The sequence below is a fragment of the Patagioenas fasciata genome, chromosome 3 (genome assembly GCF_037038585.1).
Source record: "Patagioenas fasciata isolate bPatFas1 chromosome 3, bPatFas1.hap1, whole genome shotgun sequence".
In the NCBI taxonomy this organism is placed as follows: domain Eukaryota; kingdom Metazoa; phylum Chordata; class Aves; order Columbiformes; family Columbidae; genus Patagioenas; species Patagioenas fasciata.
Window position 1 is genome coordinate 75569764 of NC_092522.1, and position 12252 is coordinate 75582015.

At 38.6% G+C, this 12252-nt stretch overlaps 1 protein-coding gene across 4 annotated transcripts in view; it reads left to right on the top strand.

Annotated features, from left to right (window-relative positions):
• The window catches only part of HS3ST5 (heparan sulfate-glucosamine 3-sulfotransferase 5), a 187528-nt gene that overhangs the window by 82240 nt on the left and 93036 nt on the right, over nucleotides 1-12252 (top strand). The gene's annotated exons all lie outside the window — the stretch shown is intronic.

The following is a 12252-nucleotide window of genomic DNA, read 5'->3' on the forward strand; positions in this document are numbered from 1 at the left end:
ACCAAAGACTGTATTCACACAGTTAATACTTTGATTCTAAATATTTTTTTCACCAGTGGGCAGTGCTGAAGATCTAGTCTTCCTTTTTCTCTGTTTAATCTTTGATGCTTTGTGTAGGAACATTATGATACGTATTCTGAAAATGGATATCACTGACTTCAGTGTGATTAGGACAACTCACAGGTACTATTCAACAGTTAGAGAGTGATTTTTGTACTGATAATAACTTACAATTAAACACATGCACAGATACTATGCATTCTTACACTGAGTGATATTTTTTCTCTAGAAATAGTTCAGAAATGAAAACTACCCAAAATGTGTACTTCTAGCCTTTCACATCTGGCTTTTCAGGCTGTATTTATTGTTTGTAAATATGTAACAACACTTGCCAAGTATTGCATAAGAAGGCATGAGGGACCTTAAAGATGTATCATTTTCATCAAAATCAGCTTTCACTGAGATAATTTTTAAAATTAGTCTTTGGTGCTCTAAGCTTTAAGTTTGATGAAGCAGTTAAGTTCAGGGAGGTGCCTTGTTTAGAAAATTGACTCCCTTGTTTTAGATGATTAACTGTCATCACAGATTTTGTGGTTTTATACTTATCATATTCCAAGCTCCATGAAAAATCCTTGAAGAATTCATTTTAATATGTTTTCAGATTGCATGGGAAACCTATAATGTTACCCTCTGTCTTTAAAAACCATCAAGTTATGGATTCTTTTCTGTGAATTTTTGATAGAGTGGTTCAGAACACGTAAAAGAAGAAGCAGCTATCTGCCAACTGATTTCATGAAGTCTGCAGTCACTGTTTAAATGCTTGTTTTGTAGAGCGAAACCAGATCATGCAAAAACTCTCAACAGATCCATGAATAAGAAATAAATTTTGGCTTATATATTATTTACTGCTGCAAAGCTTCTGCACTTTTTGTGAGAAAATAGATCCTACTTTATTAAAAGAAGAAAAATTCAATAACAGAAATTTTTTCATTACTTAGTTTCATCATTCAGTTGTGTCTTGTGCGCAAATGTCATATTAGACAAACCAAACTTGCAGATCTGTGTGTTTCTAGCAGCTGGTCTTGGAACTGAGGTTTCCCTTGGGACAATGGGGAAGAAATCCTTGGGGTCCTGCATGCAATTAGAGGTGCACCTGCTGGATCAGTTGGGCTCCCCTGGTCCAAGGACTGTATGTGTGTGCTGCCATGCAGCTCTGTTTTGCGCCACCTCCTTTTTGAAAATATGAATAAGTATAAAATAGTTCCCTGCTTGGTGCAGCTTGAGTGGTGGACAAAGACTGTGTATCAGTACACAGCAGAGAATGTATGTGATTTGTCTGTACTTTGCATTTCACACCACAGTAAGCCTACCTATTGCACGCAAAAGTGTCAGTTTTCTAACTATAATACTGTTTCCCTAGTATTTATCTGCCTTCTGAAGTTATAAAAACGTGTTCTCTGAATATAACAGAAAGGTAGACAAAATGTGAGTGATATTATAGAACTGTCACAAAAAAAACCCACCAAAAAACAGTATAAACAGTTCAGTGAATGCTAATCTTCAAATCAATTGAGCAACACTATTGAAAGAAATGCTGGGTTTTTTTAATTCTTAATATTTTCTCAAAGACTCATAGCAACCTTAAAGGAAAAGAGAACAATTAGTGTTCTTTTGAGAATGTGTACAATAGGACTCTAAAATATAAAAATGAGTTTTCTGTGTTGTGCAATATTATTCTGACAGAGGTAAAAGAAGTGAAATAGTTTGGGCTTTAGTTGTTATGGCTTGGGTTTTTTTTAAACCTATGATTCACTAAAGAACGTCTTACAAAGTCTTGTATTACTTGTTACAGACACCTTTTTATGATGATTCATAGCTGTGACAATTCAGCCTATTGATATCAAAACCACTTTGTGCAAATACTCTGTGCTCCTTTGTTCCACTGACAATATGTAAAATCCTTCTTATATCACTTGGGATGTTCCTCTGTGTGAATTTTGAGATTTCTAGCTTCAGTCATCTGTTTAATCAATACATTTGATAAAACAACAATGTGTTAGGATTCTTTTCTGCTGTTCCAGGCACCACTAGCACCACTAGCATGAGGAGTGACAGTGGGTTTTTGGGTTTGAGTCTAAACCAGTATTTTTACTAGCTGTTGTGGAAACTACACTTACATTTCTTCTGTGTTTACATTCTGGATATGTTACAAAATTACTATAATTATACAGAAAGAAAATTATGATTATATGGTCGGCTTTTTACATTTCAAAACTAGGAAAATATTATAATAATATTACATGTCTGAGTTCCTCTCATAGGAAAGTGAAGGCTACGAGTTTCTTTCTGGCCTTAAATCAGACTGTTAGTGGTATATTTCAGGTCAACCTCTGTAGGTTGTAACCACTGCAGTGAGCCCTTTGGAGTCCACATGATGACCACATTGAAAGATTTAGGCACCTAATAGGAATAAAAGAAAATCGGCTTTCAACTGTGTCATCCGTGTATAGAAGGTATTAAATTAGCAGACAACTAGAACCTTTGAAATGCTGAAATGAAGCTGAATTTCTGGCCTGGCAACCAACACCTCATCCAAATCTCATCCCCAGCTAGATTTGGTCTCTGACAAATTCAAACAAGAACCTTTGTTTTATAGATCGAGAAAGAAAAGCATATGAGCAAATTGAGTATGTGTGTATTTTTAACTGTTGCCTGGACAGGGAAATTAGTTTTTCTTGCATAAGTTACTTTCATTTGTTGCTTTCTTGGGTAATAAAAATTTTGCACCTGTGACACTGGTGAAATGATTTTTTAAGTGAAAAATACTCTTTGACCTGACCATGGCGTGGGTTCTAGTTCTATCAAGGTGCAAGAGTATGATCAAAGAGAGGAACATAATAAAATTCATTCTTTAAATAGCATCATAGCCGTGACTCCCAGACGTCATTCTAAAGCGAAGTGAATCAATCTGACAAGTGGCAAGCAAATACATGGGGTGCCTGGGGCTTTGCTCTCTTCAGTGGGGAGAATAAGCGTCCTACTTAAAATTGCTGTGACCTAAGGAGCCTCACTGTGTGTAACTTTTGAGTCTTAGATAGAGAGATAATGTCAAATAAGACATCCAACAAGTGCAGTGCTTGGGAAATGGAAACCAAAAGGAAATTTCAGAAATTTTTATCTTTAAAAGGGTGGTTTTAAATTGAACCCTTGATTGAAACCTTTTTTCTTATCTCTTATCAGCTTAGTTTTCCCTATGAGCATAGAGTTCAAAATTTAACTGGGGAAAAATACAGAAAAGCTTCTTTCCTAATGTCAGGATAATCTTTTAATCATAAAGCCCAGAGGATAACGGTATGAATACTACCTCAAAAACTGGGTCACTCGTCACTCTTCTTAAGAAAAGTTATATTCCATTCTTACAGTGTAAGAAAAAACATAGTACTTTGATAGGAGTAAAAACCACCGCTAAAACAGCAGGACAGATTTCAAATTCTTTTTGTTATTCCAATCCAGGTTGTTTCTCTGAAGTTTTCTTCTGGAAAACCTTTCTGAGGAATGAGCAAAGTAAACTTTTCTACTATTCTTTCTTCCTAAATGCTAATAACTTTACTTGTATCTGGAGTCATGAAACTACCAAACTTGTTTCTCAATTACTTCAATGAGTTTTCTAGGCAATTGAAAACTTTTTCAGAACACCTTCTGTATTGCTCTTTCTTCATCTCTATGACAGTGATTAACTCAACCTGTAATAAGAAGAAGCACAGTGGTGAATTTCTTGTGCCCTCCTTGCACTTGTGCTCTGCCTGGCTGAGGGTGTAGGTGCTAAATGTACTTACAGGCTAATTCAGCACTTCTGCTCCCCTGGAGAAAAGCTAAATAAAGTTTGAGAGTGGGGAGGAAAAAAAGCATTTCTTTGGTAAATTAATGCAACATTTTTTAGGTCAGACCCTCATTAGTGGAAATCAATGTATCATCATTGACTTCCATGGAGCTATGGCAGATTACATCAGCTCAGAGTCTATATGCAGTGATGATATTTGCATTTGTTGAGGCTTTGAACAAGAGCTGTAAAGCTTTCATGCAGAACAGATTTGTTGCACTGGGACTTCTTAAGGATTTCTGTTTGGAGTGTTCGGAATTTGCTGTTTTTCAGATTTTCAATAGTGCTGTAAAGTATCATATTATTTGTTCTGCTGGGATTTCCTAATTAGCAATGCTGAGCAGCATTGCTAATTGTAGTGTGAACTGCAGCACCTCTGTCCATTTTGCACATTTTAAAATTAATGTATTTGATCAGAAACATGTCTATAGAATTAAATGACCACAACTGTTACACCTGAGTTCTTGAACCTGAAAGTTTGTCTATTCAAGTTCTCATTTGACAGGCATAATTCATTTGCATAAATACCTTTCCAAATAAGATTATTCTTTTGCCTTTCAGCAAAGCTAGTTTGAAAAGTTTAAAATTTTGATCCCCAAAAAAGTACAGGGAAATGTTTCTCCTAATTTTTTTTCCTTTTTTGACCATCTCTAATTTTAAGCTTATTTGATGGCAAATCATCATTGGCCATATGAGTCAGCACAGGGCTTATACCTGGTGGGCAAGCTGAACTTTAGAAAAACATGAGTGAAGGTTATATGTATACTCTGACAGCAACAAGCCCAAGGAAATAGCCTTCTGTTCTGGAGAAATAAGTTTAGGTCCTTTGAACCATCTGTCTCACAGGTCTCCAGGGAAGAGTATGAAAAAGCAATAAGCAGTTTCTGGACACGGATCTTCTCAGATGTTGATTTAAGAATGGTTCTTTTGGTGTCCTCCTGAAAGTAGTCTTTCTTAATGGAATAAACTTGGTAGATTAAAGCCCTTTCTCAGACATTCATCAGTCTCTACCTGCACTGAGATTGTACCTGCTCAGGGCAGGGTTAGAGGACACGGCTGCAAATATGACCGGTCAGTGATTAATTCAAATCTACCCATTGCCTTTCCCTTGATGATTCAAGAAAACCAGAGGTACAAGTGGAAGATTTGCTGAACATCAGTAATGCCACTTCAGCCTGGATTAAAAGGACCATAAGAACCAGAGGTGATGTTAGCATTTTGATAGGCCCACACAGCTATTTCAGTTTTCTGGCATTCAGTTGCCTCTGACATTTATTGTGGTCTCTGCTGCTGTATGCAGAGTGGGCCTTAGGATTTGGGGAATGACCAGCAATGATCCTTTCGGGTCACACACTGTGGCAGATCAGCCCAGTCTGCCAGTAATCCATAGCTGGTGTGTAATGCAAAATTAACTTGGGGATTGTAAGAAAACAAAAGACTTATCTGTCCAAGTTTTGCAGTTAAACAAAAAACTTTTTTGTAGCTCCAGAAGCTCTGCCACTCTTCCACACAGTCTGCTGGAACATTATCACAAGTGGCATTATTTCAATATGTTTACAGTTTCTGCTCATTTCAAGTTCTTACATTGTTCTTACCACCCCACTGCCTGAGCCCCCTAAAGATGCATGCTTAATTGCCAAAACTGACATTCATGAGAAGTAATGTAGTTACACGCTAATGCTAATAGGCTTCTAAAAAGATGGGAAAAAAAAAAAAGTTTTTCAGATAGTACTGATCTTGATATGTTTAACAGAAATAGAGAGGAAGAGTCTTTTCAAGCATTCCTCTTCCTTTCTTAGTGAAAACAACTTCTGTCACTCGCCTATCCTTGACAATTTTCATTGATCATATGCCTCTTTTTCCGTTGTTTTCCCCAGCCTTCCTATCAGTTTCAACTGATGAGACACCACAAGGCAAAGACAACTATTCTTGGTGTTCTAGAGGATCTGCTGGTTTTTACCAGAGCAGGCAAACACGTGCATGCAAATAACAGAGGAAGTGGAAACAGCTTAAACTGACTGTGTTTTCATTTAAATTCCTTTCTCAATTTTAAATGAAAGTTTCCAACATCTTTTTTTTTTAAGAAATATTTTTTTTTTCTCCAGAACTGTCTGGTTCTTAAGCGGCATTGGGTAAAAAAGATCATATGGAGATGTGAAACCAAACATCAGAGTTAACTCTGTATTTTGCTGTATTTATACTATACTTATTCTTGCAAGTAACCACAAAGAGCAGCAGATCACCTTAGAACAGATTGTATTTTTTTTTTTCTTTTCCATGAGTAAAGAGGGTATATTGCAGCTGTCTGAGCAACATTTTTTTTGTTGGTTTCAGGGTTTTTTGGTTGGTTGCTTGGGTTTTTTTGTTTGGTTGTGTTTTGGTTTTTTTTAGTCTTAAGTAAATATGACCATGGGGAGGAACTATCTTGTCCCAATAGGCTTGATGCTGATATTTTTTGTGCTGAAGTAAATCAAGAATAATTTTACCAGTGTCAGTACAGCCACATGAGTAAAATTCTGGTGGGATTATGGAATATGGCACAGTATCTCTGTAAAGAGCAATGAAAGATTGCAGTGGGAATTGTTGTGCCTGTGTATCTCAGCAGGAAATCAGTAGAATTTGGTATTTTAGATGGTTGAGTTAAAGAAACTTCTAGTTTTAATTAATCAGAACAGAGTTAATTAATCTGACACATTACAGGAGCACACTTTGAAACTTCAACCATGTCATCTGAGACTGGACTGAATACCTCTGTTCTGGAAAGGAAAAAGGTTTTTCAAATCTGCTGTTAATATGATAATGGTTGGCAATATTTGGGCAGTATGGGAACTGACATAAAAGCAAATTGGAAATAAAGACTACTGCTCTGTCTCAAACGTGGCCGTTATGTGGTGCAGAGCAGTTTTTTCTGTGTGTGTGTGTGTGTGTTCATGAAGGAAACCAGGAAATGGCACGATAATTTTGTTAGCACAGGCAATTTTTTTGCATTCCTCATGGCTGACAGTGTATTTGCTCAAAGCGCAAGAGTGATTTCTGAAAAAGTGGCCCTTTAGACTGTTTAAACAACTGACTGGGTAGTGAAAGGCTGTTTTTATGGTCTACACAGACAGGTACATGGCGCATCCATACCCGCAGTGCTGCCTTATGCACCTGGCAGCTCTCCCTTGGTGTGCCCATGGAAAACACCTCTTCCCCCACCAGCTGTGGGCATTGCAAGCAGCTGCTGCAGCAGCCAGGAGAGAGGAGGGGTCGGTGGGCAAGGTGCTGAGATCAAAAGATGCTGCCTTTGGTGGGGGGCAGGGAGCAGTAAATCATATCCCCGGAGGTTCAGTGCAGGATTACAGTTTTCGCCACCTTCCTGGAAACATATAAAACCCTTCACCTTGAGAAAATGTGAAACTGCTGAAAACACAGATGAAACAAGCTGCCCAGTCAGAGAAATTAGAACTGGAAAATAATAATTCATCTAATTTATATGCTTATCAGTTTAGGGAGAGAATGGGGTCGAGGAGAGACATTAAACTCATTTTATGATTGGCCTGTGCTTCATTCCCAGTTGGGAAAAAAACTTAATTTAATGGGCAAAGATACTGAAAAGATACTTGATCCTGATACTTGCATTGAGAATGTATTTGCTGCTCCCTACAGTCTGTGCATCTTTGTAAGTCAGATCAGGTCTGTGAAGTAACGTTTGCCTGAGGCGGCACTTCCTCTGCAAAAGCAATGGGACTGCGACTCTTTGGGTCACATGCAGATGATCTGGTTTGGGATTCGGAGTACTGCTGTGTGGATTTCACTCTGAAAGATGAGAAACTCTTTCTTCCCAGCAATACGCAGCATTTTGTGGGAAGGAGCCATGCAAGCGGTGTTTGATCTGTCAGAGGAACTGGGGCTTCTGCTCAGCAGAGTCAGCTGGGAGGTGAGGGGCCTTGTGGTGCCTATTGTCCTAGCTCCCACTGAAAGCAGAACAGCCATAGAGCAGGTAGCTCAACCTCATCCTGTTGAATTTTTAATTCCTCCAAGGATGGAGATTCCACAGCCTCTCTGGGCAACCTCCACCAGCTGACTGCCTTCGTGGTGATTTTTTTTCCTTTTTAGTCAGCTAGAATTTCCTGTGTAGCATGATGTGACCAGTGCTTCTCGCCCTCCCACTGTGCACATTCGAGGAAAGTCTAGTTCCGTCTTCTCCACACCCTCCTCTTAGGTGACTGCAGACCACAGCAAGGTCTCTCATTAGCCTTCCCATCTTAAGGCTGAATAAACCAAGTTCTCTCATCCTCTCCTTGTACACCATATGATGCAGTAGTGGGTCTTCTGCTGGTTTTTCTTGCCTCTTTTTAAAAAAATCCAGGTAGCTGGAATATTTGGAATCTGCAGTTAAGAGGATAGGACACAGAACCAAATATACAGCTACCCTCACACTACCTAACTCTAAAATAAAGAAGATCTTGCCTGTGAACTTGAGTTTATGGATTAGGAAAGACAGTATCCATGATACAGGAGCAAAGAATCTCATACAGCATTCCTTCAGCTGCTCTCTCCTACTTAGACATTGTATAACGCATGACATGGTAAGATGTAGTAAGCAACTCTGTATTTAGGTTTTGAAGGGAAAAACTTCCACAACACTTAAAATATAAGCTAATTTTACCTTCTTCCATTTGCTCAAAAATAATTACTGTTATGAATATTTCTGTTTAAATACATGTGAGTGTAGAAATGCATATATCATGAGAAATATCTTTATAAAAATGTCTGATTTCAAATATAGGTACCTTAATGGCATTCATGAAATCTTTGGGCAGGGCTGTCAGTTTGTAGTGTGCTGATGAGCATGTGTTAGTCCCACTGGCCCTCCATGTCTTCTCACTGTCACACAGAGATGCCAAGGGTCAGCATGTGTTGTAGTCTTCCCTTCCCAGTGAGCATGGTTTACCCCTGCTGCCAAGGCTGTGACATCCATGGTGTCATAGCTCCATCCACTCCTTGTACCCTTTTGCACTGTCTCTCATGTTAGTGTGATAGAAATGCATCTCTCTGCACACAGGCATTGGTGCTGAGCCACTGGCTGTTCCTTTTCCTGACTGTTGTAGAAAACAGGTTTCCTGCTAAGAAAATTTATATTTGCCTTATGTCTGCAGGGCGGATATCCTCCCAAGAGGAAGATGAATATTTATTTCATCCAAGAACTATTGATTTCCTCATAAAGCTGACCCATTTCTGTAGATCGTGTGCCGGAGCTTCACCTGCTGCATCTGGCTGTACAGTTGTGCTAATGTGCTAAATTTAAGTTAGACGAGCAGTTGGTGTTGTCCCAGGTAGAAATTTGTATTGAAAAACCAATGCAGAGCTGGTGAACTAGAACCTACATAAATGTTATGTGGTATGTGGGTATTGCATATATGGTGTATATAGGGAATATGGTGGATTAAAGATATATACAGACTCTTTTGTGGTCTTTTGAACAGTACTGAGGTATAAACAAGGTTTTGCTTGTGCATACCACTGTTGAAGGGTACTTTGAGAAAGTTTGTTCATTATTATTTTATTCTTTTATTTCTCATTAAACATTTATTGTAATAGAATCTTGTTATTTCAGACTACTGCCTCAAGAGATTTATTGCACATTTCACACCTTTTTTATTGTAATTTAGTCTGAGAATTTTTTTGACTTATGGTAACTTTCTCAGTGTAGACACACTGCACAAGGTTGACCCCATAGTAGCACATTAGTCAGAATGGAATGCTGATTTCACTTTTTGCCTGACAGTTAAACAAGAAACAAAAGGTTTATGCTAATTTTGAAATGTGGACACACTAGCACAGTGTGTTTACCAAACTTTATTACACATTGATGCAAATAGTCCAAGCCATGTTTTATCACACTCAAATTTGAGTTCAAAAGGAAAGATGTGCCTTTTTGAAAATGAAGTTTGCTAGTATTCAGATTTTTGGTGGCAAATTATTAAGCTTCGCAGAATCACGGAATGATTAGGGTTGGAAGTGACCTCTGGAGATCATGTAGTCTATTCCAAGCTTCTTAAAATGCATTCCACCGTGCAACCAAAATTTAACTTGAAACTAAAAGCTGGTGATGAACACAGTGGTATGGTGGCCATGCTGACATGCCGTGCCTTCACACATCTCTAAAACATTTGAATAACAGTTGAATAGGTAATGTGTGCCAGGTCAAAATTTATGAGACTGGAGGGTTGTTTCCCTGAGTGTAATTGCACTTCATACATATGTGGCAGGTGGAAGAAGCAATCTATGGAAATTCCTTCCAGATTTCATTAAGAATTCCTGGACTACGTGTGGTCAGCTCTGCAGGTCTGTGCTGGAGGGCCTCCCAATGCTACTGCCTTAAGGCAATGTCGTGATTTAACCCAAGCTAGCAATACAACCATGATAGCTGCTCACTTACTCCCCCTCTCCCCCCAGTAGGGGAGAGAATTGAAAGGAAAGGGAGAAACCTGAATTGAGATGAATGCAGTTTAATAAAATAACAAAATATTAATACACTACTAGTAAGTATATATATATAATATAAATAGGCTATAAAATAAAAGATATTCAGTGCAATTCCTCATTAACTCCGTCCACACCAAGCAGCCAGGAAGCCACACCTGGTCCCAAACAGCTGATCCCAGAGAGAGAGAAGAGGAAACAAAACAAACAAAGTCCCAGAAGCCCCTGCAAAATGGCAGGATGGCAAAAAGACCAAATTAAACATCCCAAACAGAACTCCCCCAGGTCTGACGAAAAGAGCGATAAAGGTGAAGAAGGGAGAGAGAGAGACCAGAAGATCCCGACTCTCCTTAAATATGGAGCATGACACTAATGGGATGGAATATTCTTATCGATCAGTCTGGATGTCAGTCAAGGTCTGCCCTATCTATGCCTCCCACCTGTGGACAGAGCTCTTAGAGTTTCCTTGGCTCTCAGACCAGAGCAGTTAAAAACATTAACTCTGTCCCAGGGTGTTATCTTCTTGTTCTCAAAGTCCAAAAAATGACAGTGCTAGCTATGACAAAGAAAGGTTTCTAACTGCATAAAGAAAATTAACTCATTTTCAGTCAAACCAGCACAGGCAATCTGTCAGAAAGGTTTATCCCAGACATACAAATACTAGAAGGTTTGACTTCTCTTAGAAGTTGGGGCAGTCTGATTTCCAGCATTGGACAAATGCCATGGGCTCAGAAATTTTGAGTCATTCTGAAAAATATTTTCATGGGGCAGAGGGAAGCCAGGAGGTGAGGAGTTGTCTAAGCAAGAATACCAGATATTTCAGGTATTTTTTTGTTTTGTTTTCTTCTTTGTCCCCAGTCACAAAAGTATGTCTCTCTCGATGTCTTTTCATGAAATTCATAGCACATTAATTGTTTTTGTAGGGACCAGCTCTGACTGTGATTTGAACCTGCCAGAGCATCCCTGACACTTACTGCCAGGACAGCCATGGAAGCAGCTATAGCTGCTTTCTGTGCTGTTTTCACTGCATTGTCTAGAAGAAAATGTAGCCAGTTGGCTCCTTCTTATTCACATTAACTTTTATATAGGTTTCAGTTAAAATACTGAGATGTGAAATGCTTTAGAAGGTTGGACATTGGCTATTATATTATTAAATTCTAGTATCTGGATGTGGGCTCAAAATGGCCCTAAAACCGAACAACAAAGTGTTGTTCATTAGGCCTCAGTCTGAATGACCTGTCGTGTTTAGGTTTACCCCTGGTAGTTACTACTGCGAGAGAACCCAGTGAGAAGTAAAGAGAAAAAACATTTACCCTGGAGAATTAGTGCTTTCTGTCTCATCCTGTTGAAAAAGCAGGTGTGATTCAGCTGCCATGGTTTAATCTAACTTATTTTGCATTTCAACAGACTAGGTGTATGCACATGAGCAGTTTTTGTGTATTGTTTGAAGGAGAGTAACTTATAACTTTCAAGTGTGAAGAAAGAGGAGGTCACTTCTTAAAATGTACAAGTGTTCAGTTACTTGCTATTTTCTGGAAGGAAAAAAAAAAAAGGAAGATTTATTTTAAAATTCTGTTTTTCCAGAATCAGGAGACTCTTGTCTTTTAATCTGTTTTCATAAGATTTCTTGCAGAGTGTTTTCTTGCACTTGAAACACACACAAAAAATGCATCTAGCAGACTCAGAGGAGGAAACCAGCAAACCGACTCAATTTCATTATTAAAAGTAAACAAGCTAATGTAACCTTCAGCAGATCTTACTTTTTGGTGTGCCTTGACCTATGACTTTTAACAACTGGTGTCCGCAATACTGGATGCTGGTACAGCCACACAGCTACACAGCATCCAGCTGCCCTTGGTAGGAGTGGGAATAGCTCAGCCTGGAATTGTGCAGACCTTTTTGCA